This window comes from Rattus norvegicus, chromosome 1 (genome assembly GCF_036323735.1).
Source record: "Rattus norvegicus strain BN/NHsdMcwi chromosome 1, GRCr8, whole genome shotgun sequence".
Classification (NCBI taxonomy): Eukaryota; Metazoa; Chordata; class Mammalia; order Rodentia; family Muridae; genus Rattus; species Rattus norvegicus.
In genome coordinates this window covers 233,241,504-233,268,988 of record NC_086019.1, presented here as the reverse complement: position 1 = coordinate 233,268,988, position 27,485 = coordinate 233,241,504, and the positions used below count along the sequence as shown (strand labels likewise).

The 27,485-nt window shown below is 40.6% G+C and overlaps 1 long non-coding RNA gene across 1 annotated transcript in view; it reads right to left on the bottom strand.

Moving 5' to 3' along the window:
* LOC103695057 (uncharacterized) overlaps positions 1 to 27,181 on the bottom strand; it is a 150,615-nt gene extending 123,434 nt beyond the window's left edge. Inside the window, exons 1-3 of the long non-coding RNA XR_010061236.1 lie at positions 26,655 to 27,181; positions 22,155 to 22,231; positions 3,680 to 3,767 (exon numbers count right to left, since the gene is read on the bottom strand). This is a non-coding gene — a long non-coding RNA (uncharacterized LOC103695057). The remainder of the gene's footprint in view (positions 1 to 3,679; positions 3,768 to 22,154; positions 22,232 to 26,654) is intronic.
* Between the last annotated feature and the right edge of the window lie 304 nt (positions 27,182 to 27,485).

Genomic DNA, 27,485 nt, shown 5'->3' with positions numbered 1-27,485 from the left:
TAACTGAAACTTTTGAAATTTATTGTGATCAGTGTGCTGCTGAGGAATGCATAATTTGGGGATTTAACACTTGATTAGCTATTAAATGGCTGTCAGGAGAAAATTCTGCAGTAATCAGTTTAGCTTTTAGCCCCTAATTATCACTGCACGGTGGATTGGGGGTGAGATAATTGAGAACTGCAACACTTAAGGCCTCCAGTCAGGCACTTTTTAATACAATGAAATGAATTATTTCTCTACCAGGGTTGCATTTAACAGGTATTGGTAACAAAGAAAGAAATGTGATAGTGTATGGAATTTCATAAAGTGATTTAAAGTAGTTGATTCATTCATTATGCAATTAAGTGGAGCTCAGTTGTGTATAACTTACCTGGTGTCTGGGTCAAAGAATGTCTTTCAAAACTCCATAAAATTTGTTGGGAAGGATTTAACTTTTAATCAAGGAGAGCTGGGGCTGCTGTCCGAATGATGCAATAGAGTCGATCCTAGATACGATGACCTTGGCCTGGTTCATCTCTTGTTTCTTGGATTTCTATTCTACTCAGTGAAACACCTACCATTCCTATCTTATTTGCATAACAGCTCAGAGAAGCTAAGCCCTGGTAGATAGTTTGCACTCATTGCTATCATGGACCGTCCAACTTAGCAAGACTTGTGAGTTCTATCCTGCCCTCACACAGTCCTCTTTTCTACAGTCTTTGTGACTGGTCACTCCAAACACATGCATATAACCGTGCCATTACTATCACCATTCTTGGATCCTTTAGAACCATCTAAATCATCTCCAATCTATAAATTTCTTATCAAATCAACAAGTCACAATCGGATGGCTTCTCATGACAATGCATCAACAATTAAAAGGGACATGTAACAATCTCTGTCTTTGTGCAATCTTCTAGGGCACACACAGAGACATGCCACTTAGGAAGAGAAATGGAAGAACCAATTTGACCAATTTTGTAAGCTTCACACTTGTTCCACCTGAAGTAAATGTCTTGTCACTTGCTCAGTGTTCACTCAATTAAGGAGTAGCAAATGCACTATCTTTGTAATATATTCTTTCATCTACATCCCTATGTAAAAACAACAAAACAACAAGGAAATGGGATATGACTGCTTACCTGGAGAGCATTCTATAGTACCCTTCTTCCCTGAGAAGAGAATCCTGAACTTAAATGGGATAACAAAACACCTATGCCTAAAACATAAACTATGATTAGTATAAGCCAATAACAGCATTTTTACCCTTGTAAGTAACTCAATACTTTAATGGCTATGCAGATAAGACTGGAGATGTATCATGGTTCTTGTATTTGAGATACACACAAAAGCAAGTTTAGAGGCCTCTGGAAGTAAAAGAAGTTTCTTTCTTTTCAGCCAGGATATTGGTGTAAGTGAAAGCTATGCCCTCCATGGAGACTGACCAATCAGAATTATCTAAAGGTCCTGGAAGAATTTGGGTTTTAGATAATTGGAATAGCTGGTGTCATAGCTGTACTACATGGTGGATAGTTTAAAATATCAAATAATTGGCAGCGCTCACTTGATTAAGGGGGCTGGGTAGCTCTGGAGGCCATGAGTCTCAGAGGTGCTGAAACTCTGCAAAGGGAGAATCTCAGAGATTTTGAAACCATTTTCTCTCTGGTACCATTTAGAGATCCTGGCCTTGGACAAGAGATTTGGATTCTGGGATTTGTATCAACTTGAATGGAGAAGCAGGCAGAGTTTGGGTCTTGGCTATGGGGTATGCTGGGAGACTTGAGCACAGGACTAGCTTCCTGTTAAGGATATTTTCCAGATCCTAGAATTAGCTAAGGATGGAGGTTGAAAGGCAAGCAGAAGCTATGAAAACAGAACAAAGTGTTGAGTGGTTTCATGAAATAGATATTGGGATTCAGTGTCCACCCAAAATATATTCAAGAATAGAAAAAGGAATTTAGTTGAAGATCTTGAGGATAGACAAGGAAGATCACAGATAGTCCTTACTAGGAACACCATCTTTCATTGGTTTGACCCCAAGAGGTCGAAACAAGAGAATTTCATTCTTTGTGGTAAGAGAGAGGATGGGTGGGTGCAGCCAGAGATGGTTTGACTCGAGTTTTGACTTTATGATGACATGAAAATTGTATCATTTAAAGACAATTGTTCTTTAAAACAGAATGGTGAGCTTTTCTTGGGCAAACTGATAAGGAATCACAGTCTCTTGGTCTGGGAAGAGACAACTTGCTACATCTCCTAATAAACCATGTAAGCACCAAGCAGCTCTATTCATGGTACACAGGGTAGTGTGGATGGTGCTTTTTGTTGTTTGATGCTGATGTATTTGAGGAATTCTATAAGATGCTCAGAGCTCAGTTATTAATTAGGCACTGTGTTTAGGACTTCATGAAGCTGTAATGGAACACGTAGTGTTCTAGAAATATTTAAGTTAGCTAAAGCTTAAGCTGTATTGTTGAGCAGGTGGGGCCACCTAACTGCATTTTCAACTGCATTTAAATTAGATTCAGTTTATTTGTTTTATCAGGAAGCGATCTCACAACAAGTTGCTGTATGTACACGTGACTAGCAAACTAAAACTTCATCCACTAAAACTAAAAATAAATCAGAGATATTTTTAAACAAACATAAGCTAAGATAATTTTTTCCTTTTTAAAATTGGATTTTTTATTTACATTTCAAAATGTTATCCCCTTTCCCGGTTTCCCATCCATAATCCCCATCCCATCCCCCCTCTCTCTTCTTCTATGAGGGTGTTCCCCCACCCAACCACCTACCCCTTCCTGCCTCCCTGCCCTGACATCCCCCTACCCTGGGGGATCCAGCCTTGGCAAGACCAAGGGCTTCTCCTTCCATTGGTGCCCAACAAGGCCATCCTCTGCTACATATGCTGCTGGAGCCATGGGTCTGTCCATGTATAGTCTTTGGATGATGGTTTATTCCCTGGGAGCTCTGGTTGGTTGGTATTGTTGTTCTTATGGGGTTGCAAGCCCCTTCAGCTCCTTCAATCTTTTCTCTAACTCCTCCAATGGGGACCCCGTTCTCAGTTCAATGGTTGGCTGCAAGCATTTGCCTCTGTATTTGTTGAATTCTGGCACAGCCTCTCAGGATACAGCTATATCAGGCTCCTGTCAGCATGCACTTTTGGCATCAGCAATATCGTCTGGGTTTGGTGGCTGTATGTACATGCAGGAACATGGACAGGTGGCTGGAACCGCAGGTGGGGCAGTCTCTGAATGGCCATTCCTTCAGTCTCTACTCCAAACTTTGTCTCCATATCTCCTCTTATGAATATTTTTGTTCCCCCTTTTAAGAAGGACTGAAGCATCTACACTTTGGTCATCCTTCTTCTTGAGCTTCATGTGGTCTGTGGATTGTATCTTATGTATTCTGAGCTTTGGGGCTAATATCCTCTTTTTTTTAAATATGAGGTTTTTGTGTGTTTTTTAAAAGATTTATTATACATACTGTAGAGGTCTTCAGATACACTAGAAAAGGGTATCAGATAGCATTATAGATGGTTGTGAACCATCATGTGGTTGCTGGTATTTGAACTCAGGACCTCTGAAAGACCAGTCTGTGTTCTTAACCACTGAGCCATTTCTCCAGCCCACAGGCTAATATCCTCTTAACAGTGAATGCATACCATGTGTGGGTTTTTTTTTTTTTGTGATTGGGTTACCTGATTCAGGATGATATTTTCCAGTTCCATCCATTTGTCTCAGAATTTCATGATGTCATTGTTTTTGATAGCTGAGTAGTACTCCATTCTGGAAATATACCACATTTTCTGTATCATTTCTCTGTTGAAGAACATTTGTGTTCTTTCCAGACTCTGGCTATTATAAATAAGGCTGCTATGAACATAGTGGAGCATGTGACTTTGTTGTATGTTGGAGCATCTTTTGGGTGTATGCCCAGAGTGGGATAGCTGGATCCTCAGGTATTATTCTATCCAATTTTCTGAGGAACCTCCAGACTGATTTCCAGAGTGGTTGTACCAGCTTGCAATCCCACCAACAATGGAGGAGTGTTCCTCTTTCTCCACATCCTTGCCAGCATCTGTTGTCACCTGAGTTTTTTATCTTAGCCATTCTGGTGTTAGGTGGAATCTCAGGGTTGTTTGATTTGCATTTCCCTGATGACTAAGAATGTTGAACATTTCTTTAGAAACTTCTCAGCCATTCGATATTCCTCAGCTGAGAATTCTTTGTTTAAGCTAAGATAATTTACCATTAGAAAATCTACTTCCAAAAGAAATGTTATAAAAAGGAAAATATCTTAGATGAAAATAAAAATAAAATAAGTGAACTACAAAAGAAAGGGCAGAATATGGATAAATATAAATATATCCTGATGGAATTGTGGTGGGTGAGATATCTTCTATCATATAAATATGCATACAATTAAAGACACATGAAAATAATAACATAGAAGATAGAGGAGCAAATAATAAGTGTTAAATAACAGGAAGGCAGAAACAGTAATCATTTATTTTAGACAATAATATGCCAGTGATAAATGTACTCTCTACTATAACAAATAAGGCAACTGTTAGATGGGACAATATAAGCATTAAAATATTTGATTATTTGAAAAGAAGCCAGGAAAGATGAATGCAAACATAAAGTCAGCGAATCAAAAAGGATAAGGTAATATTTAAATCTTAGCTCTAACTGTAATTAAATTATACTTACATTAACTTAATGAGACATATAAAATATTCATATTGCCAGCTAGACAAAATAAAACCCAGTTCCATACTGATTACTGAAGATAAACTTGAAATATAAACACTCAAAAAATTAAAGATACAGGTACATAACGTTCTATATAACATGTATGGGGAAAAGGTAATCATATTGAATAATATCATGCTAATATCAGAACAGTTATTCTTTAGGGCAAGAATATATTTAAAGCTAGATATGCGTATAAAGTGTAAATGACATAAAATTCAGAGATTAGGACTGAGTACACTGCCTTTGGCCCATAGATCAAGTCAATGTGAAGTTTAATCGCATTACCTGTGCTTTGGTAGTTTTGAAAACTTCTAAGTGGTTAACTGAATGGGCGGTAAACAAGTAGCTATGAAAGCGACATCCAATTCACTGGATTAACCAGGTGATGGACAACTGAATTACTTCCTGCATGTTGCTTCCATTTCCTGTCGTCAATGCTGGTTGGATGTTTCAGAACCTGCACTGGTTCTAGAAGCTGCCCCATTCACGAGCTGTGGTATCACTTTGCTGAAGTAAAGTCTGCTCAATTTTATTTCTCTAACACAATGGTTGTCAACCTGTGGTTCTTAACCCCTTTGGGGAGGTTGCAGATCAGATATTTATAATTTGATTCATAACAGTAGTAAAATTACAGTTATGAAGTGGTGACTGAATAATTCTATGATTGAGGGATCACTACCCCACGAGGAACTGTATTAAAGGAACTAGGAAGGCTGAGAACCACTAATCTAAAGATTCTCCTTGTTGACAGAACCCAAAAATGACCAGAGAGTGGTATTTTGCCATGCAATTGTTAATCCACCATGTAGACATCACAAATCCTACATCTGTCACACTTAAGACTTAGCTATAATTATGGACTAAGTGGCAAGGTTGGCTCCAAAACCGAACCTTCCCTTCCAGAATTTCATTCAATGTTTACTGTTAATATCTAGCTCAGTCCTTCCTTACGTGGCTTTTTGAAGGACTTTCTGGTCCATGCACCTCATAGGTTCCCCGACTCAGTCACCAGACAGAGAAACAGAAACCCCTTTGATCAGTCATTACGCCTCCTTTTAATTTCTAACAATTTTTACCTTGCCTCCTCTAAATCCGGGCTACATGACAGCATCTAAAATCACTCACCTGTTTCCACCTGGCCCTACATGATGCCACACCAAAGCACCCTTCCTATTATCATATCCCTACTCCCACTTTGATATATTTGCTGTGTGGTAACTATGCCAATCTTCCTATGTCCTGAGGCCCCAGTAGCCTAAAATCACCATTCTCACCCTCCCTTCTTTTTTTTTTTTTTTTTTTTTTTTTGGAGCTGGGGACCGAACCCAGGGCCTTGCGCTTGCTAGGCAAGCCCTCTACCACTGAGCTAAATCCCCAACCCCTCACCCTCCCTTCTTTACTGGTGCATTCTCTGCCCACCATCTGTACAAATGTCAGTTCGTTTTGCATATCATGGTCAGATCTCTCCAACCCCTGGTAATCAGGATTCTTCCTCAATTACCCACATCTTCGACAGCAGTTCTATTGTGGTCCTTTACATATGTTTGCATATCTCTTCCTGCTGTTGAGTTTGGCAGATTTCTATAGGCAGATTTGTCCCTCTGCCCCCCCAGGATCTAACACAAGGGATAGCTTATAATAGGTGGGAAATGTTTGCAGATGAATAACAATTTCTCCTACATGATTGACCAGATTCTGCTGAAGTGGAAAAAGAGTGTGCAGAATCCCATAATCCATTGCTGTTAACAATGATGAAATGGAAGCCCAAGGGGGCTGAAAAACCTGGGTAAAATCCCACACTAGCACAGGGAAGGGATGAGACTGAGCCCTCTTGGATACCATCTCTCTCTGAACTACTTTAATATTGTCACTATGACATAACTCAGCTTTATTTTCCACAACATTGTTTACCCAGCAGGTGGCTGAAACATCTTACCAGTGAAAGAGGAAAATTCCATAGTTAAATAAGAGGAGAGAGAAATTGACTAGTACAGGTGCAGATAGGAAAATGGTTAACCAAGTTTAATCTGGAAGGGTTTTAGATTCATCACCTACGGAGGCTCAGGGACCCAAGTACACATGCACACTGCTCTGTGCCCTGTGGCCACATGCATTGTTTACCGACGGGGTCATTTTACATCTCACCTAAGAAAGCTGGAGTGGGAGGACAGTGCACAACACAGTTAAGTGCCACGTCTGGGGCTGAAAACACCTTTCCTACAGTCCCCCGGGCCCATTGACAGAATGATGCAGACCCTCATTTCCAGGTCACTCTTTCTTCTTGCTGACAACAGATGGTGAAAAATGGGTGCCTTGTTCAGCTTCTTTCCATACATTTGCATTGAGAAGAACTTGGAGCCCAGCCTGCCCCAGTGCCTCAGTACCCCCACTGGAGACACTTGGGTATCTAGATGCACTCAGCTTCTGGCTGTGTGACTGCAGGCAGTCAAATCCCCAGATGAGGGATTACTAAACAAGTTGGTGATTTTCTGTTGAAGGATATCAGCCAAGGAAATTTAAAGTGTTCCTGTGCAACCGAGGCTGCCAGTGAAATACCAATTTCTCCTTTTTTTTAGAACAATTATTTCTTTTATTTTTCCCCAGACAAACCCTCAGACATTCTTCTCCTCCCTTCTGAGGCTTCCTTTTGAAAGAGCCAGTGCCATAGATCATGCAGGGTTACTCCCCAGGTAGAGCGGCTGAACACAGGTGCATGCTGGGGCTTCGGTGTCTGGCTTGGTCTCTGATTTGTTGCAGGGAAAAGACTCACTGTAGTTGCTCAATTCCCCTGTGTGCATACTTTGAAGATGGAGATGATGTATTAATTTTGTGTTTTTACAGATTTATGCTCTGTGGACATAACTGTATATATATTTTTTCTAAGCAAGAAGCAACTTCATAGTCTGAAAGGAAGAAATGTTGTGAGGGTGGTGTCCAGCGATCTGACTTCATTGAGAGGGCACATAACTGCCCAAAATGAAAAGAAAGAGTTTGTTGTTTAATCTGGTGTGTGGGAAGAACTCATTTCTGTACTTCATGTTGTTGTTTAAAAAGCTGATGGAGGGGGGTGCACATGTGTGTACAAAGTAAAATTATGTGGCAAGTATGTTTCTTACTCTACCTCTCATCTCATCCAGAAATGTCAGATCTTTGTTGGTGAGTGTGTGGGTGACCATAGCAAAATATAAAGGTTTGCTGATGGTTTAAAAGCTTTGAAGGACAGACTTGTAAGCACCACAGTTGTGAGAGGTATAGTCCTAGGGTACAAAATGTAGACCATCAACCTAATAAAGTAACAGAAGCAAGAGACATTAAGTACTCTTCTTTTGTGCCTTTGAATGCTACTTTAAACCCATTCCTCCAATGTTCAAGAATCTTCAACACTAGTGACGATAACACAACCTAGTAATTGCCTAGAAAGATGCTTTATTGTTTTCAAGGACTTTCCATATCTGTTTCCTTCCTGTTTGGGCCCTTCAGCAATCTTGGAAACTAGACAAGGGAAATCCACAGCCCTGTTCAGTGAAAAGCAAGCAAGAGGCCACTGACTTATGTTGGCTAGGGAGAAGAAGCTGTCTCTGACTCTGAGTGGTGAGTTGAGGGATGGGGTGGGACCAGGGATGGGGATCGTTCCCAGAGTGCGAATCGGATGCTGGGCGCAGCTGCCCTGATCCCATTGCTGCAGCATTTGTTCTTTCTCCAGGCAACAGAGTGTTAGCAGAAGAAGCCCTCCAGCCAGCATGGCCTCCTGGGATTGCTTCAGGTACAAAGCTGCCTCACTTAAATTCATGCCCAAGGCAGGGACCTACAGCGCGAAGAGGCATGACACTGTTGTAAGGGGCCAGACGTTTTAGTCAAACTCTATACAACTCTGAGAAGTCACTTTGGCTTCGGAGTGCATTGTTGTTTGTGGGCGACATAACTCTTTAATTAACTCCTCTTTCAAAGGTGTGAGCCCAAGCATATCCATTATCAAATACCTTACATGTTAAACTGGTGCAGAATTACAATCTTGGTTACTCATATACTTTGTGATCCCAAGGATGTCCAAGGGTGCAGCTGGCAGCCTAAGTTTGTGACTGTATTGCCTGCCCATTACCAGGCTATGTATTTATAATCGATTGCGCAGGCGAATGATTCTCCATGAAGAAATGCCACACAATAAGTATGCCTAGGAAATACTCTCTCATTTTTCCCCCAAAAGAACCTTAGCCATTCATCTGGCTGACTCCACACTCCAGGCAAGGGGATGTCTGAGCACCCCTGAAGCTATTGGACATAGGGTCAGTGTCTCAGCCCATTCAGATTGACATAATGAAATAACAAAGACTAAGCCTTTTGGAATATAATTTTCTTGCCCACAGCTCTGGAGCCTGGAAAATCCCAAATTAAGAGGGCAGCAGATTCAATGCCTGGTGATGGTCTACTGTTTACAGACGGCATCTTTGTGCTTTGTTTTCTCATAATGGAAGAGGCAAGAAGTTCCCCCAGGCCTATTTATACTATTGTAATTTTTATTATGTGTATATATGTATATGCATGTTCATATGTGTGGGGACATGTGTTTGAATGCATATATACATGTGTGTTGAAGCTAGAGGACAAACTTAGGTATGGTCGCTCAGGTACCAAAATATGTTTATTTTGGGAGACAAGATCTCCTACTGACTTGATACTCTCCTAATAGTTTAGGCTACTGGTCAGCTTGCCTCAAAAATCCACCTATTTCTACTTCCCCATGGATTATTTGTGCCTACTTGGTTTTTTAAAGATGCATTTGGGGATTAAATTTAGATTCAAATGCTTGTATGCCAAATCAGTTGCTAGCTGAGCTGTTCTCCCAGACCTCAGGTCCCTTTAAGAGAAACAATTTCAAATGTCTCACCTCCATTTTTTTTGAGATTTATTTATTTTATGTAAGTACACTGTCCTGCCTTCAGACACACCAGAAGATGACATCAGATCCCATTAGAGATGGTTATGAACTACCATGCGGGTGCTGGGAATTGGACTCAGCACCTCTGGAAGAGCAGTCAGTGCTCTTAACCACTGAGCCAGCTCTCCAGCTCATGCCTCATCTCTTAATACCATTACATAAGGATTTTAGGAAGACTAAAACATTTAGGTCATAGCAATGGAGCTAGCTGAATCCTTAACTAGAAGACCTCTTAGGGTTTCTATTGCTCTGATGAAACACTACGATAAAAAGCAAGTTGGCGAGGAAAGAGTTTACTTTAGCTTCCATGTTCCCATAAAAGTCCATTAGGAAAGAAAGTCAAGGTAGGAACTCAAGGCAGGGGCTGATATAGAAGCCATGGAGGGGTGTGGTTTACTGGCTTGCTACTCATTGCTTGCTCAACCTACTTTGTTTTAGAGCCCAGGGAAATTCCAGGGGTGGCATCACCCACAGTGAGCTGGGGTCTTCTACATCAATCACCAATGAAGAAGGTGTAGGAAAAGCTTGCACACAGACCAATTTCATGTGAGCATTTTCTCAGTTGAGGTTCTTTATTCCAAAGTAACTCTAGCCTATGCTGTTGATAAGAGCTATCCAACACAGAAGGGTTGGTTATTAATCAGAATCCTGACTAAGCTTCAGCTCATAGTGGACCCACTGTGTTCCCACACTCTTGAGTTTAGAATTTTGCTAATTCTCTGAATGTAGAATTGAAAGAAATATATGGTATCAATACAGTTCTCACAGTAGGTTCTTTAGCCCAAGAGAAAGCACCACCTTGATGGAGAGCCAAACAGAAACCTCTAAAATTGATTTTTCTCCCTACCTTTTCCCTAGAAGACAGATAAGCATCATAACATAAGCCAAATATTATAAGAAATTAGCACTATTTGTGAGGAGCACATGTTACAGACATGGTAATATCCATCGTGTTCCCATTTAGTTTACCAGTCTGGCCTCTGAAGAAACCAGACATACCTCAGCATGGATGCTAACATCCCCTTAGCTTCAAAGATGGACTTCTCCCTAATTTAGTTAACCTTCTGTGGTCTGTACAGTCTAGCACTTTCAAAGACCATGAAGCCACACCCAATGAGGACAGAATTACATACAAATGGCCAGGAGGGTCAGTGGCTTAAGTCTCTCAGGTGGCTTTCCTCAGACCCATCAGTCAATGATCTCAGTCTGGGAGTTCCTCGCAAGTGGTCACAGCTGTTCTGATGAAGATGGCATCTATCACTCCCACAGTATAGTGTCCTTCAACAGTTGCACTGACTTACGACTTTGATAATGTTGTTGTTATTATAAAGTTACATAAAGAAGAAACAGTTCTCTAGAGGCCTGACTGAGTTACACACATATGGTTCAGCATATAGATACTTCTGACAAGGAACAAGAGGCCTGCCACATTAATAAAACCTAGAAAGGTTCAGTGTGTAGTATTATTCTTAGACATCCTATCCAAACTAAAATTCAAATTATTTCAGCTTGCTTTGCCCATTCTGACAAAGGATGGCCACTCCTCATTAGGCTGTTTTTATTTATCTGGCAGTATATTCCACACATATAGAACTCATACATAGACAGCTTCCAGTTTTTAGACACCAAAGTAGAAAAGCACTGTGCATAGCAGGTTCACATTGAAAGCATCTGGTAGATTTTCTGACATCATAAGTACTAATGTTGGAGGAAACTGGCTCCGGGTAAGTCCCGGTAGGAACATGTGTCTGTGCTTCTAGAGCAAAATCATGTCATTTGAGTTTGAGAATTACATTCTTATTGGAAAATAATTTGGACATGCTGTTGATCCTGACAGATACAAAGTATTTGGATATTTTGACCATGAAAAACCAAGCAACTTTAATTTAGAACATACTATCGTAAAACAGGTCCTTTCTGGTCCATACAGTTATAAGGTCAGGCAGGTCCAGCAACAGTATATTAAGAGAAGGAAGTGGAATGTCTGAAATAAATCACGAAAGGAGCAAGGGGAAATACAAGCCAGCTGCGTGGAGACTTGACTCTATGTCATCTATCACTGTGTACTAGCATTGTCTCAGCTCGCAGCCACAGTCATGCGGTGTGAGCAGACAAGGCTCTTTAAGACAAGCTGACCAAGGAGAAAGGGGACTACTTAACACGCATGGGTGGGGTGGGTTATTCTATCTCCTTAGCTGAAAGTGGAACTTTGCACTGTATTTCATTGAAGGTTGCCTTAAAATCACTTATGAGAGTAACTATTCCTAGCATATGCTTCCTTCTCTGAATTGATAGGGATTCTAAGACCAGATACCCCCCCCCAGAGCCCTCACATTTGAGGGTCTGTGGGTTACCTTCCTAGAAGAGCTGACTGCTATGAGGAGAAAAGTGAATGACAAGCAGTCCGGGCCACACAAGTCAGAGTATTTTAATCAAAGAATATAGCTAAATTGCAAGGAAATATAAGGCAGAATCTCTTTGCTCATTTCATGCTTTGTGTGTCTAAAGTCAGCAGAAAAGTAGGGAGGTGATATTTTCAGGGGGAAACTGGCCATCCTTCAACAGTTGCTTTTTTACAACAGGGAAGGATAAGACTATATTTACATCCAGGAAATCTGTCTGGGTGCCTTTTGGTTCTCCCTTGCCTCATGCTGGAAGTAAATGCACAATCAAATGTCATGGGACTAAGTTTCACAATACACGCTGTCTGAGGATCTGGGTCACCAACCCATATGAGCAGAGGTACCACTAGAGGATGTTGCAGGATCTGACATACAAAATGGTTCTGAGACCAGTTCCAGCAGCATGGGCTATCACGTTTCCCAATTTTCTTCACCCTGTAAGTTTCCTCCGTGAGAAAGAAACGTGACACCAAGGAACCCTGAAGGTTTTTCTCCTCAAAAGTACAGTCAGGATGAATAAGGGCATGTTGTTTTAGACACTGTGATTTATCAGCAAGTTTTCTTCTCTGGGAAAGACATTTTACCCTAGATACTGTGAATGCTATCAGAGGATAGCCTTCACTGTCTGTTCAGCTGCCAAGGGTCACCTGCCTCAAGTTCATGGCCGCTCTTCAGATAACTGACATCCAGTGAACATTTAGTGACGACTTTACATAGTTTGCTGTTTGAACAGAAGTTGAGAGAATCTTGACAGACCATGGTAGCTCTGGATTTTCTTGTGGTGCTGGATGAAGTTTTCATTGGCTTGTATAACTTCTGAATTTCCCCTGACATTATTTTCCTTTCTCTTTTCTTTCCGGTGTATATCTTAAAGGTACACTACAGTAAGCATCCTGCATGCTAAAGTCTACCTAAAATTCTGTCTTCTAGAAAACCAAAATTTTTTCTTCAAAATAATTTCGTGTGTATTGTCTTATTTTCCTTTGTATTAATCCTGTGAACTAGGCAAGACAGATTTTATTTTGTAGATGCAAAGAGGCCTAGAGAAGTTAAATGTGGTTTCAAGCATTTAACAGTGAAACTCACCATTGACAGGCCCACCTACGACACGCCCACCATGTCTGCTTTTCTTATTCTACCATGTGTCTTTTCTGTGCAGAGAGAGCCAGGCTAGGCTGCAATCATCCTTCTGTTGTGCAACATGCCCAGATCTTAAGGATCAGTCTCCCAAAGGATTCTGGGAGATGTAGTCACATCACCAACAAGGCAATTTATAACCAGCAAGAGATGAGTGTTTTAATGATGCTTTTATGATATATTGATCCTATATCACAAAAAGTATTAAAAAGTTTTAATCAAAAGTCGACCATGTTAATAGAGTGCAAAGGGTGTCACTTACAATGAAAAAACCTGGTGATTTAGAAGTAGTGTCTAACTTCAGTATGGTCTTGTAGATAATAATGTAAATCAAAACTGGAAAGAGATTTGGTGTTAGGAATTTCACTCACTGATCTCAGGGCTTGGTGAATCCTGTTGTTGAGGGTGATAGTCATGTGAATGTCTAAGATTCTTAACTAGATGACTTGATTTCATGAAAGTGCATGGTGTAAAGAGTTTTCTTTGTAAGCATGCCTCTAAAATGACTATATTCATCCTGCTTCCTGAAAGAGAAATGGGAGACCATGGATCCATGTGGAATAAGAAATACCAGACGTGGCCAGAGATGTGCTCTATAGTAGATCTGAAGTTTAAAGAAACTTAGCTTCACTGTATGTGTTTCACAGACTCTGTGGTCTTCCAAGTCTCTTATCTGGAAGTGAAATGAGACGAGAATGCTCACTGGTCCCTTCCAGTGCTAAGCCATACACCACTCACCCTGGCTTTCTCAGTTTTTCTTGCCTGAGCTGCTTTGGATTTCAGACTTTACAGACTGGAAAGAAAGTCCAGGACTTAAAGACTGTGAGTATCAGAAGTGATGGAAGAGGAGTTAACATGGTGGAGTGACTGCAATTTATAGTGGATGACTTGCATGGATTTAGTTCCACAGACAGGGCTAGAGCCAATGGTACCATGACAATAATCAAACCATCATGCTTTTTTTAATGAGGGGTTTAATGAAGTCATTCATACAGAGGGATTTGAGTTCGTGTAAGACTACAACCTCTGTTCTCTCTATAGCACATTTAAAACTTTCAAGAGAATGAAGTCAAATGAAAATTTCTGTATCCCAGCTTCCATAAGGAGACTATAACATGTAATGCCCTGATGGCAAACATGCATGATCTCTATAGGGATTAAGTAAATCAGGATCAATGATAGCCAGTGGTTAGAAAATAAATTTTTATTTAAACTCAAACAAGAATAGCTTCAGTTAAGTGTAGTAGTTGACTACCCAAGGATGTATTTGAAAATATGGAGATATTCCATTGACATTTACCTACTTTAGCAGTTACCAAAGCTCCAATGTGTGTCTTCTGTACTTCTCTTATTTTTTTTCAGAAAGTAGAGGTGTCCAACATTATTATGAGGAACAGTTATATTACTTTTACTTTATGCCCTGTCCAAAGTTTGAGAATAAAAGGAATGATCAAGTATGACTGGATCAGGAAAGACCTAACTCAATGACAGCTTCTCCCCATGACTGGACCCTAACAACCACAGAGAGACAACACAGTCATGCATTGTGAACAACACAGCCTCATATAGATGAGCACAGACTTGCCTGCACTTTCCTTTCTCAGTTTTTCTATCATGTACAGTGCTTATCCCTATGTCTACACCCAAAGAGAGCATCTGTTCTAAAGAAGAGGACAATCTACAGACAGATTCAGTAATCTGCCTATGGGCAAAACACACACTAAAGCATCCTTTCCTGGGAAGGATGTGAGTCCAAGAGCCCTACTAAAGCAGCAGCCACAGATGGAGACTCAGAGCCCATAATGCACTCTTAAAGTAGACTGCCTAATCTCTCTAGGGCAAGACACCACTGTTTCCAGGCAGATGCCAATGGCTGTCTGGATATCCTAATGCTTTCCTCCCTATTTAAATATAGGAATTCCTGAGAGAATAAGCACCCTAGAGGTTTGGGAGTAAGATACTGAATGTCCAACAGTAGAATAGTATTTGAGAACAAGGATTCAAAATAAGGGAGGAGAGATCTTGAAAATGAAGGCTTACACTTTCAGAAGAAAATGTCTCAGGAACAAAATAGCAGGGTTAAGTTAGAGTCTGCTTAGGTCAGAACTCCATGCAGATGAGCAAAGCCTAGAAGCATTTTGTAGCCGTTGTCTCCAAGGATGTTAATCATAAAGTAGTGACCACCGCCTGGCATTTAGTGTGAGGTAGGATGGTAACTGGGGACTTTAAAGTCAAGCAAGATTAAGGAATATTCAAAGGTAGCGATACATTGTAGGGTCAGAGGTCTGTTTTCGCATGCGTAAAATGGCATGTCCTTTGCTGCTTTTTCACAGGATGAAGTGAGGTGACACAGGCAAACAAGATGGCACCAGGGCTGCAGCTCTGTAGAGCTTCACATGGACTCCGACACAGGGGACCTCTACAAGGGTCAGTGCATTACCTAGGAGATTCCTGTCAATAACTGGCCCATGATATGTGCTCAGCAAATGTTAGTTTTTCTCCCTTATTTTTAGGAAGCATTTAGTTTCTCTCATTCAGACTTCGAAGGGGCAATCTGTCTTCTCTCTATGATAAAATAAAAAAATATGTTTGAATCCATCTTTAGCTGACAAAAGTTCTTATGGGTTCAGTGTAATCTTACTACCACTACCATCACCACCCTCCATGAAAGCACATGGAGTCCATATTATTCTCTGGGTCTGCGCTCTGACAATGTGTTTGACATTCTTTAATTAATTAGTTCCCTTCTAGCCCCTGCATGCTGGGACCTGCAGGCCAACGTTGGCATGTTTTCCAAGTTGGTGCCCCCTGGGTGCTGTGTGCATGTTTTGTGACTAGTGTAACCTGTCAGCACTTCCCTTTCAGGGGTTTTGTCTCCCCCATTCAAGTCTCTTTTCTTCTTCTCTGACAGGACCTGGCAGAACCTCATTCTTTTTCAACAGAATTCCAAAGAGCATACCAACTATCCAATTGCTTTTCTGATTATGCCTAGAATAGAAGAGGTCTAATCCCACATTGAAAACCATGCTATACAATGACTGTTGACATCAGAATAGCAAACATTGCAAAGACATTAAAAGGATGGCAGGCTGGAATAATATTTTATCTGTGCCTGGGGGGGGGTCTTAAGTTAAGAGAGGATTTACTTATGAGATCGTATCAGCAGATATCAGGTTTTAAGAAAATGCTATTTATCCTACCAGTCACACCATGGGTATAAAATGCTTTCTGAATTCTTCTCACAGCCTAGCTGTCCAGACTGCCATGCTGGACAGCACCAACATAGAAGTGGATAAAAAGGAGAAAAGTCAGCAAGCTGGAGGTTAACAGAACTTCCAGGACTGTCTTAATGGAGGCAGGAAGATTACTATGAGCTCGAGATGAATTTGGGCTGCTTAGTAAGTTACAGGCCAACCCAGCCTAAAGTGGGAGACTCTGTCTCAACACACAAAAATCAGGGAGGGGAACAAGAAGTCTCTGACTCAGCTCCATCTTTATGTATGGGTCATCTTTCAAGATTAGTGCAAAATCAACTTTCTTCGTGTTGTTCATTCTTCGTAAGCAATACGTCACTCTACAAACCCAACAGCTCTTTGTGTTTATCTGTATTTTTTCAATGAAAGATCATGTTGAGCACATATTAGTATGGCAAGGTCTCCTGTACTATAAATGTCCTAGACTGCACATATCTGTTTGGTATCTATATTTCTGACACTTAGTGGAGTTTCTAATTAGATGCTCAATGATTGCTGGAAGAACGGGTGGATGAACAAATGATTAAAGTTCTAGATGCTTTCTGTGCTCTGTACTCTCATGGGGGCATGAAAGAAACAGCATGCTCTGGTCAGTCATGATGAGGACCAAATTTCTATAACTGAGTTGGTTCACAGGAGCCTGTGGGAGAAATTGTAAAGCTTTCCTGGGTTATGATAGCATATTCACTGCCATGGACCTCGAGCCAAATAGAATTAGAACTTCCTATAGGCAAAATCATTTTACGGATAAAAGTTGCCACCATGCTCTTCACCACAAGGGTATGGGAGTTGAGTTCTAGGAACATACAGTGCAATGTTGATTTTATGTAACTGAGTGATGGCAGATCTGGGGGTAGAGCTTATATAACCAGATTAGAGGTAAGAATAGGGCTTTTATAGAAAGGTCATTACTGTAGTCTGTATGGGTTACTGACATAATACTGAGTGATGGGTACACAACAAGATTTGGTTTTCACAGTTCTGGACACTGGGAAATCCAAGATAAAAAATAAAAGATTTGAAGTTTGATGAGTGCTTATTCATTCAAAAGCAGAATCTTCTGGCTGTGTCCTCTTGTGATAGAAGGAGAGAGCCAGGGGTCTCATACTATCACCCCCCCAAAGGCCTTACACCTGAATACTTTCACATCACGGATTAAGTTTCATTATATTCATCTGGGCAGAATTGAACATACAAGCCAGATGAGTAGTGGTATGGGTAGTGAATGCCTTTGATCCCAGCACTCAGGAGATAGAGACAGAAGGATCTCTGCAAGTTCAAGGACAGTCTGGTTGCAGAGTAAGTTCCAGAATAGGCAGAGATACACAAGAGATACTCTGTCTTGAAATGCCAGAAAACAAAACAAAACAAACAAAAACTGGAAAAGCCATAGCAATTATGGTAGGTGTGGTGTATATGTACATGCATAGGCAAGTGTATGCATATATGTGTGTGCTTTACTACTTGTCTAAACTGGAATTCTTATTGCTGTGATAAAATACCATGATATAAAAATCAATAAGAACCCTAGGACAAGTAATAACACATATACATGCATGCACACAGGCACACACACACACACACACACACACACACACACATTGAAAAAAGGGGCCTTGTTTCAGCTTATAATTCAAAAGCATACTCCATCACCAAGGAAATCATGGCAAGAACTCAAGCAGGGCAGGATTCTGGAGAAAGGATCTGATACAGAGACCATAAAGGAGAGCTTCTCCTGGATTTCACCCTATGGCTTACTCAACCTGCATTCTTATATATCATCAGCCCAGCATCACACAAAGTGAAGTGGGCTCTCCCATAAGAATCACCAACCAACAAAATGCACCGCAGGCTTGCCTATAGGCTAATCTGGTGGGAACATTTTTTTAATTGTGTTTCTTTCTTCTAAAACGATAGTAGCTTGTGTCAAGTTGACATGAAACTAACCAGCATATGGCTAAGCTACTATTATTTTCCAGAACATTCTTTCAACTGAAGTTTGTGTTCATTAAACCCTTCTCTCCTTTCTCCAAGCTCCTCATAATTACCAATCTGACTTCATTTCCTTGAACTTCTATTCTTCTAAGAATCTTACAGACTGCAATCATACAGTTGCTAGCCTTTTGTGTTTGGTTTATTCCACTTAACATAATATCTTCAAAGCTGACTCATATACTAGCATGTGTCCAAATCTTTTTCTTTTTGAAGTTGAAAACATCTGTATGTATCTGTATATATAGACCCAATATTGATTATCTGTTCACAAGCCAATAGCTATTTGAGATGTTTCTACATTTTAGCTGTTGTAAAATTTTGTTATGAACAGTAGTATTAAATATCCATTTGAGTCCATACTTTTAGTTATCTTGTGTATAATGTCCATTTGAGTCCCCACTTTTAGGTATTTTGTGTAGGTAGCCACAAGTTGAAATTGGAGAAATATATTTTGTTATTTATATAAAATATCTCAAGTCCTTGGCACGCTGGAAGCCATGACAATCTCAATGTTTAGTTCATTGCATCTTACGTGTTAAAAGTATGAAGAATACTGAATCTACAACTCAATGAACTCTTCAGCTGTGCTCAGAGCTCCTGGCTCATATTAGCTCTGTGCTGGGTGCTTGATATACACCTATCTACGATGCAATATTAGAGTAGAAGGAGGAAGTTCTGGTGAACACGGACACAAGTTGAAATATACATAACAGTACAATACACTCAGAGGAAGAGAGGAAAGAATGACTGATGGTGGTGAGTTTTAATGGATTATTGATGGAAGTTCACTGAATCTTTATAGTCACAGAGATGGCATTTAGGCAGGAAATAAGAATTCCTGCAAAACACATCCCAGGAAACCAATTGAGAATCTCATATTCAAACATAAGAGAAAAGGAAAAGCTATGGTGTACAGTTTAATCTGCTTCAAGCTTAAACTGTGAGCAAACATCAGAAAATAAGTCTGGAGAACTAAGGTAAGCCATTAAGGGTCTTAAACCTAGGCTAAAGACCTTGAGTGTTATGCTCTACTCTTGAGGCAAGAGGAACTACTGTAGGATTTGCAGCAAAAAATATTGAGGATGAGTTTGGTGCTTTATCTAGATCCCTCTGGACTGTGTGTGTGGTGACTGATAGGGAATGATCGTTAGCTGTGCTTCAGGACTATTAATCTTTGCAACAAACAGAGCCACTGAGAATGAAGAGTGACACAGAGGCAGAGATTCGCTGACTGGGCAACTGATTATGGGAGAGGGAAGGATGCTGGTAGAGAAAGTAGTCAGAGGTGACCGACAGGTTATTAGCAGGTTAAATGGGCTATCATTAGGACTATTTCCTGGGGAATTAGAGAATTAGGAAGAGGAAGCTGGGGAAGAAAGATGATGAATTCATTCTTAAGCATATTGACTACTAGGTCTAAAAGAGAAATTTAGCAAGAATTCAAAGTTAAAGACATAAAACTTGTGCTCAAACTTGGTTAACTTTAGAAGAAAGTGGTGTACAGTTTAATCTGCTTCAAGCTTAAACTGTGTTTAACTCTAGTCATTTTATGCAACAAGTATTTATGTAGTGGATTTAATATTGGCAAAATCATTAGAAAAGTTGAATAATTTGGACCTAAGTGAATTTGCAGAAATAGCATCTATGAGATAGAAAAGTTATAAACATCATGTGCCAGAAAACCAAACTCTCCATCATAATTGGAGGATCAATTGAATAAAGTGGAGACCACTTCAATCATTGCATATTCACCTCATTTCAGTCTCTCTTCCCAACCATTCTGGTAAAAATAGTCTGATAAATGGATTTTAAGGAAGAAAGGATTTCTTTGGCCTGTGGTAACTGTTTTCAAGCTACTACAGGGGATGGGGAGAATCAAGGGAGCAAAAGCTTGAAAAAGCTGATCACGTTCCTCCATTTTCAAGAGCAAAAGGCAATGAATTAATGTATACATTCTAATCCTTAGCTGCCTTCTCCTTTTTATTCAGCCCAAGGCCAAGCCCATGAAACAGTTTCCATCCTTATTCAGGGTGGGTCTTCACAACTAATTACCCAATTAAAAAAAATCCCTCATTGGCATGCCCACAGGCCAACATAATCTAGACAATTCCTCATTAAAATTCTCTTCCTAGATGTGTCAACTACACAATGAAAACTAGCCATAACATGCCTCTACATATAAGAAGCTAATGATCAAATACAATAAAACTGCTGTGAAGACTCTGGTGTTCCCATGATTGTTCTTGCCAGCAGCAACCATCAAGTACAACAAACAGATGGTGCTGGCCTCATTTCAGCTTTTCAAATCTTATATATCTGCATTTTCTTGACTGTGGTGGTGGTTGTAAAACTGTGAATATATGAGAAGCCATTGAATTATACATTGTGGTAAGTGGGGGAGTGTTTTGGTATATCAATTATATACCAATTCTATTGGCAAAACTTAATCTACCCCCTGAATTCTAGCTGCAAGGGAGTCTGAGAAGAATAATGTGTCGCTTTACAATATAAAGATGTTGAAGTGAATATTGAGTAAACAAGTTTGGTCTTTGTACAGGGATAAGTGAGCTTCCCAAATGATAATATGTAAAAAAAAGAATGAAAAAGGCAAATGAACATCTGAGGCTGATTTTTCTGAAAATATAGAAAAATAAGCTCTTAAAATGAGACAGAGAAAATGGCTAAGATGAAAAAGCATGAAGCACAAACACAGTCCTGGAAGCCAAAAGGAAAATACCAATTTGGGAAGGTAGAAAAGTAATTAATGTGCACCACTATGTAGGCATAGGTAGGTAGATCGGATAAGTCCCTTATGTGCATATTGGGACTCTACAGAAGTATTATTACACCTACTTAGCTGTCTTCTCAGAAATCAACCAAGACAATTCATGTAAAACCATTCAATTTTAAACTACATATCACTCGTATCAGTATTACCTGTGATTATTTTGAAAATATATTATTGATTTATTTTTCCTTCCTGGAAACTTAGAGGGCACTTTAAGATACTATGAGATCTAGCTGCAGACAGGAGGCCTCTACCTGAGCTCCAGCTCAGTATCTCAAAGTCCCATGACTGAAGGACATGTTGTCTTCAGCAGTACCTCTAACCTTTGGCAACTAAAGCAACTAAGGGTAACAATAACCACAGCCTGTTCTAGGGAGTCACTTGGACCTCCTGACAAGGTACTTGAAGGGACGTTTGTCATGCCTGGCACTAGGGGTTTGTTATATAGTCTTTGATATAGGGGTGAGAACATCATCTGACATAGCTTCATTTTAAGGTCTATATACCTGTGCATGTGCATGTGCATGTACATGTGTGTGTGTGTGTGTGTGTGTGTGTGTGTAGTATACATATATATGTGTAAGTCTCTTTAAAGTATATTGTATTGGTTTATGTGTGTATGCATATACATATGTTTTATAGATATCCTTTCAAGTTAGCATATACATATGTTTTATAGATATCCTTTCAAGTTAGCATATAATATAATGTTTCTCTATGGCCTTTCCAAACACCTTTAGTGTTATCCACCATTCCTCTATCTTTCTTCCCAGTTAAAGTCCCCCAATGGTTTTCCCCTTTCCCATGTCGCAGCATCTGTGTCCTACCACCCCTTCTGTGGTGCTCCTTCCCACTCTCTAGATCCATGGGAAGTATAATTTCTAATTGTATTTGAATACTTACCTTTAAATGTAACTCTCATCTCTCATCAAAGTAGCTTCTTTCTTACAATAGATGGAATCTATTACAGAGATCCATACCTGCTCAAAATACAGAGAGTTAGTGACTGCGGGGTGCCACATCCTAACCATTACAGCCTACAATCTACATATAATGAAATCTTCAATGCAACCTCAACAACTGAGGCTCATACAGTATTGCAAAAAAGAATGTGGAAAGATTATAAAAGGACCAGGATACTTGCTTCTTAATAGGGTCTTCTAGACACAAAGGATATGGTGTACACATGAAATCTCAACAGTAAACTAAACAAGATCCTCATATTGACAGCACCAGATGATATGCTAATGTGAATAGGAGAGACTTCCCAAGGCCCTACCCCTAGATGAAAAGCTTCAAGGAACCAATGGCTGCTGAAAGGGGGAGAATCAGTTTCCCTTCTCCAGGGATGAGCCCTCTGACAGGTTATCTAACACAAGATAGTCAGATCAAACCACATGTACATATGAGCAAAATGAATATGTGTGTGCATATATGTATAAACTTATAAATGTAACAATAATTATAGAGAAGGGAGTCTTGAAAGTGAAGAGAGGAGCATGGGACAAGTTGAATTGGAAAGAGGAGTTGTAATCATGTAAAGACAGTGTTAACAGACGACATTCTCAATTTTTAAAAAAAATTATAAACAAGTTCATGTAGCCTCTATAACCAGGTTACACCTTAGACTTAGGATATTTTCTAACTAACATGCTGGAACAAAAACTTACCACAAATTCAATAGAAATAAAGAATAACTTCTCATAGTAAGCAATATGCCATTCACATGCATGCACACAGAGAGCCACACAGCATTCTCATTAACAAAGATCTGAGAATTGATCAACAATACTATCTACTGCCTCTCACATTCCTACACGATCATGGTCAGGCAAAAGATACAGGTTCTTAAAGTCAGCAGACATGTGGAGCCGCTCCCTGTCTTACACTCATCCCCTCGGGTCCCATTACAATTCTTCCTTCCATCTCATTTTCTGACTCTCAAACACAGACAGCCTGCGTGCTTAGGAGTGGGATTCCAATCATCCCACTTCTCAGGCACTCGGCTACATTTGTAACACACCAGCTGTTTCTGAGAACACATTCTTATTATAGGAACAGCAAGACATTCTGCTGTCACTGTCCTAGGCCATGCCAGAGCTCTGTCACAGTGGTGTATCATATTGAAGAACAAAATCAAAGCTGGGTCTTCAGAGAGCATGCTTGGGCCCTCTCTCTGAGAGTCCCAGGCCATCTTGGCTCATTCTGCTCATGAGATGTAGGTGTGGAGGTGCTTTGGAGGACAAGATGAGGTAAGAGGGGCTCCAGATACAACTCCCCGGCAGTCCACAGGGATGGAAAAATAATGAGCGCAGCGTCATAGCTGACTAGACTCTGTTTTCAGATAGTCTCCACACAGTGGCTACCATGTCTTGCCATTTCAAAGACCTCTGCTAAGAAAAGCAAATTAAAGTGGATTCTTTGGCCTAGAAATAGAGTGCTCTTTACTTAGTCGGGATGCACCATTTGTCACAAGGGTCACTTGACATTTGTTGACTTTGTATTTGAGGAAATGTGCTGTTTAATAGTCTGGACTTGGAGCCAGGCAGTCTTAGATGACTGGATTCCTGGATCTGCCTCTTCCTAGCGATGGAAACGTAAGTAAGTTCCATGCCCTCTCAGTCCCAAATGCTCTTCTCTCTAAAAAAAAATCATGCAAAGTGCTGAGCACAATGTTTGGGCCATAATAACCCTACTGTAAGTGTAAGCCCTTATTATTCACTACTGCAATTTTGCCTTAAGAATTTGCAATACTTTAGATCATTTTAAGTATTTATTTATGGCACATATGAAAAGAGAAGCTATTCTCCTCACGATTAGTAACGTTCTGAACAGAACTGAACGGGGACAAAAGCACATATAATCATACTTTGAGGGGACTTCACATTGCAGTCTAAATCATATTTACCTTTATGGAGGGCAGACTTAGTGTTAGTGTTTGCCAGTGGCATTTTCTTTGGGGTCTTTCTCCAAATGTGTGATCCCATCTGCCTTCTTTGGCAAGGTGAATCTCTTTAACAAAATAAAGCTTTGGAGACATGAAAGAAAAGGTGACTAGCAATAAAATACAAGAATGGTGTCTATGGAGGGAAAGTGTGCCAGTGTTTATTAAAACACAAAGCTCTTGACCTGGCCTGAGCCCAAGTAAAGCTGAGGGTTTTCCTTTGCTTTTAAATGACCTCTGACCCTGCACCCCTATGAGATACTTGCTAGAACAAATATTTTGTTAAAGTTCTTTTCCTAATTTGGTTAAAACATTAAGTAGATGTCCCTGTTAATGTTAGTCTGGACTAATTTCTTTTGGCCAAATGCACATCAAGGTTGTAAGCTCAGTTCAGCTCTAGTCATTTGCTCCATTCTGCTAAAACTTAAACACTGAAGAAATTAGACACTGTACATCACAGAGGCCTCATCCCTAAATATTATACACACACACACACACACACAGAGTCATATGCATACATTCACACAAGCACTCACACAAATGCACACACTCACAAACACATACATGTATGCATATTGCATACTCTTATACATACACCATGCATACATATACCACACAGTCATACACATTCATTATTACACACAATGCATACACATTCATACACATGCATGCACACATGCAGGCATATGTGCGCACATAAACATGCACACATATCTGGCACACACACACTAACACTCACATTTACATACAAACTCATAGACACTGACACACACACAAACAAACACAAACACAAACACAGACACACACTGTGTTCCCTTTCTGGATCTGGATCAGCCTACTTCCAATAGCTGGATCTGATAATCTGGGAAAAGCTGGTGTAAACTTCAAAAGAGCAGGTTTCATAAGCCTCAGCACACTGTTGCCCTCTGAAAATAAATCTGAATTCAGTTCCCTTGCAAAGAAACAAACAACCAAGTGAGAGCATCATTTCATGCAGCAAAGACCCCGGAGGAACTCCAGACACAATAGCTGCTTAGTTCTAGATCTTAAAACAATTTCAAAGAAGGAATATATCAAAATTATAATTGATTTTCTGAGTTGTTCAGGTCAACACCCAGTGTGCAGTGGCCCCTTGGAAGAAGAGCAAAGAATTCTTCTGTCCTATTTCCTACACCCAGGCATTATTTACAAAGATCCTCTATGGTCCTCACATCACCATTCATAAAAATGTCCTGTTTATCTACTTGTTTTCCAGAATATCGTCTTATGAGAATGAAGACACAGGGCAGAAACCTTTTCATCTTATTTACCACCTGCCACCTTCCCTATCCCCAGAATCTATGTTGGAGCCTAATACATTGTAGGCAGACAATGAATATTTTCAACTGGATGAATATGTATTTACCAACTTACCCGACTACCCTCAGGGGTTTGGTTTTTATGGCCAAATGCATCTTAGGAATAGAACGGAATTGAAAATTTTGTATTTAAGGTTATTTTTTTAATACAGCATTAGAAACCATGCCCCGGAAGGCTATAACATGCAACTAATTTCTCCCAAATTAAAATTCTGTTATGTAATCTTGATGTTCTAAAATCCAGAGGCCAAATGGAGACGCGCTAATGAGAACATGTGACAGCAAATGCTAAACCATGAGCCCTGCCTCTCATTTCTCATTCACATCAGTTCCCGTGCATGTCGGAAGGTGTGTGCTGTGGATAGCAGAGTGGAGAATGGCACAGAAGTGGCTCCATGCACTGCCGTTCAGAAACTACGCTTACTACATTCTATGGCCTGTATCCTCCAGCAACAGGTTATCCTCTCGCCATCAGTGGATGAGAAGGGTGAGTGAGTACCAGGTTCTCGGGAGGGCAGACCCAGATGCTGCTCAGAAGATGACCACAAGCCACTGCAAGGGAAGCTGGGCTTGAAAGGCACAGGAAGTAGGGCATGCTACTGCACCAGGATACCATAGCACCCCTGTCTTTTGGCCTTTGGAACTCAAGGTAACATTTCCTTTGAGGTCCCCAAGCTCTACTTAAAATAAATCAAGTTGAAATTTAAAATGCCATTGATTATACTCCCTTTGCCATATTGGATTATGTAGCATGATACGTTTGGTGCCAATTAAAAACATATTTCCCAAGCTTGTAAAGTGAACAGCCCGAAAACAAAGGGTTGATGCAGAACGGTTAAAATAATAACAACAACAACAAAAAAAAATGTATTGTCATCCTTAAGATACTATCAGAACTTCTCAGACTCTAAAATTATTCCTGCTCACTATGGCGTGATGAATATTGGCCGTGCAGCCCCCCACCTTCTCAGGGTTGTTAGGTTATCAGTGAACTTTGAGGCCGCTGCCTCCCATGTTAAAGAAATGTTCGAAGTTAACAAACCAAACCACATTTAACTGTATGAGCGAGTGTGCTTCTTCTGCCCAGAGACATTAACTCACCTTTACTTCCCTCACCCACACTCCTACTGCCATGAGCAGCTCCGGATGCTAGCAGACACTGCCCCTGCGGTCCTCCAGACAGCAAGCAACACAAGACAAGGACATGGAAGCGAATCAGCTTCCCAGCCGGAGTTTGGGCCACCCTCAGGGAAGCGAGAGCAGTGCTGATGTGTCAGGAATAGTGAGTGTGGAGAACAAGGGCAGGGCACTGTGGGGGAAGAACAATGACGCTTTGGGTCCCCAAGTTCAAGAGCTTCTAGTGCTGGCGGCAAGCCGGATAAACCTGGCTCGACATTTCAAATGCTCACCGGTTTCTGTTTCAAAAGGTGGTTTTTGTTGTGTGGATTTTGCCCCGCTAGGTGGATTCTGGGTTGAGGGGCAGTACCAGACCCTCACGAAAGCTGAATTTTTGTAGGAAAATGATCAGACTTGGTACCTTGCAGGCAGGGGCCCAGTGCTAACCTCCCGTCCTGGGTATACCCCTTTAGCATTCAGATTAGTGCTGACTCTGCTCTTGATGGCAAAGGTGCACCAGAATTTAAGAGAAAATGATGAGACAAGAGGTGAGCCCGATGATCAAGCTGCGCATATGTGATTGGAACCTCACCTCCACCTCCACCAGGTTCTCTACTCTTTCCACTCCCACGGTTTGTGTGCCCCACCTCAACTCTGTTTTGCCTGTGGTCTGGGTCCTAGCTGCTGCCAGACTTGGATCGCCAGAGCTGCCTGTCAACCAGACATGGATGGTACTGCCCCTCCCAGTCTCGAAGAACCCCAGAGTGTCGTGCGCCCGTTCATGGGCAGGGGATCATTCCTGGACAAGTGCAGCGT